This window comes from Haliaeetus leucocephalus, unplaced genomic scaffold (assembly GCF_000737465.1).
Source record: "Haliaeetus leucocephalus isolate CR32 unplaced genomic scaffold, Haliaeetus_leucocephalus-4.0 Scaffold763, whole genome shotgun sequence".
NCBI lineage: Eukaryota > Metazoa > Chordata > Aves > Accipitriformes > Accipitridae > Haliaeetus > Haliaeetus leucocephalus.
The window spans coordinates 1,004,529-1,004,973 of NW_010973199.1; positions in this window are offsets into that span (position 1 = coordinate 1,004,529).

Below are 445 nucleotides of genomic sequence, written 5' to 3' on the forward strand. Positions count from 1 at the left end.
CTGTCTGGGGCCTCACGAATGCTCTCACATCGCCTCCCCTACCACCACTAAGACGGACCAATGTAGCCGGTGATCGTTTGAAAGCCCAGCATGGAAACTTCTCTCTTTTTAGGAGCCGGGCCCTCTGCCCTGGCAGACGCCGTGGGCAGCCCTCACCACCCCGGCCTCCAACCACGGGAGCCCCCAGCCTGCGCTGCACCACGACAGAGACGTGCAATGTCGGCATACGCAGGAGAGCTGCTGTGCTCCTGTTACACCGCCCCATTTAACAACGCAGAGAAGACGCAATTCTCTGCTGAGCACTGAGAGGCTTCGGGGCGCTCTCTGTTCGGTCTCCTCGGTTAGTCCCTGGTAAACCGGCCGGCCGCGGTGCGCGCCCCGCCACCCACGCGCGCTCCCGGCGGCAGTTTACCACACGCCTCGCCGGGGCCGCGGGCAGCCGGCA